Here is a 1,395-nt window from a genome sequence, read left to right as displayed (position 1 = left end):
CTACGAACATCAATGAACCCTCATCCTACTCGCCGAGTTGTATAAACAACTCGTCGAGTTCACTTTCATCCGATGAACAAGTCCTGACCTTAACTCGCCGAGTGGTATGAACAACTCGTCGAGTTCATCTTCAAACAAAAGAAGATTGCCTTGGACTCGCCGAGTTTGTTCTAGCACTCGTCGAGTCCCATTAACTCCAGGTCTAAACTAAGTCCAATGCATTGGGTCACTCCTTCTGTCCTGCTACAACCCTTCTAACACCCAATTGAGTTCTTTTTCCCCTCAATAGATATGGGACTCAAAGCCTTAGACTCGTCGAGTCCTAAGAACGGACTCGCCGAGTCGATAACGTCCACACCCTAAATCCTCGATTTCTGATGTACAACACTTGTCCAAATGATAGATCCAAGCCCCTAAGCTCGATCTAGCACATAAAGTTACAAACTTTACGTGCATGCATGGGACTTTTGAGCCAAAAAGGCTCTAAAATGGCTCTTTTGTTGCATGGGGCCTTCCTTGGGTGCAAAAGCAACCCAAATCTGTCTTGTGACTCTTCCCAAGTGCTAGATCCGAAGTATTGACCCCCAACCATGTTTGCAAATTATGGTTGGTCACCTCATATGGCTTAAAAGCCCTAAATCTTCCCCAAAAAGGGATCTAACAAACAAGCAAGCAAGGTACAAACTTTATACCTTTCAAAGACTGCAAATGATGAACCAAACTTGAATCCTTCTGCCTCATCTTGATCCTTCTATGCTCTTCCTTCCTCCACTTGGATTATTCAAATATCCATAGTCATTCATACTTTGGAAGTAAGTAATGGGTTAAGTTCGTCATGAATTTCGATGTATAGCAATGGTTTGCTGCAACATTCTTGAGTGATATTTAAATGGAGATTTAATTATTGGATTAAACCCACGCTCAGTGAATTAGTTCATGGAATTTATCACGAGTGATTCTGAGACGATAATATTGTATAATCTTTAAACCGAGATATATGAATTATTGTTTATGAGTTGGTTGTGCATTAATAATACGCAAACACATCAGTAACTTGGTCTTATAAAATGTATTATTGTGCGTGATTTGATGAGTAAATAGTACAAGAATACGAGTTAAAGTTTTTGTGCTCCTTTTTTCCTTAAGGGGGGGGGGGGGAAGCGATATCTTGGGCCCCTCGATGATTTAGTGTTGACTTATGTGTCGGGACCGGTCAGGACTGAATTGATGTGTTCAATTAAGTTATTTGTCATTACAAATCAGAAATGGGGAAACAAACTGTTGGACAATGAGAATGATTATGTTCCATGTCATTTATTCACGTGATATCTTGCGGAACGAAGGATTATATGATCCTTTATCTTAGGATACGCACTAACTAGGTCAGAGTTCGAC

The sequence above is a fragment of the Lactuca sativa genome, chromosome 8, assembly GCF_002870075.4.
Source record: "Lactuca sativa cultivar Salinas chromosome 8, Lsat_Salinas_v11, whole genome shotgun sequence".
NCBI lineage: Eukaryota > Viridiplantae > Streptophyta > Magnoliopsida > Asterales > Asteraceae > Lactuca > Lactuca sativa.
The sequence above is the reverse complement of the archived record's forward strand: the minus strand, read 5'-3'. Positions refer to the sequence as shown.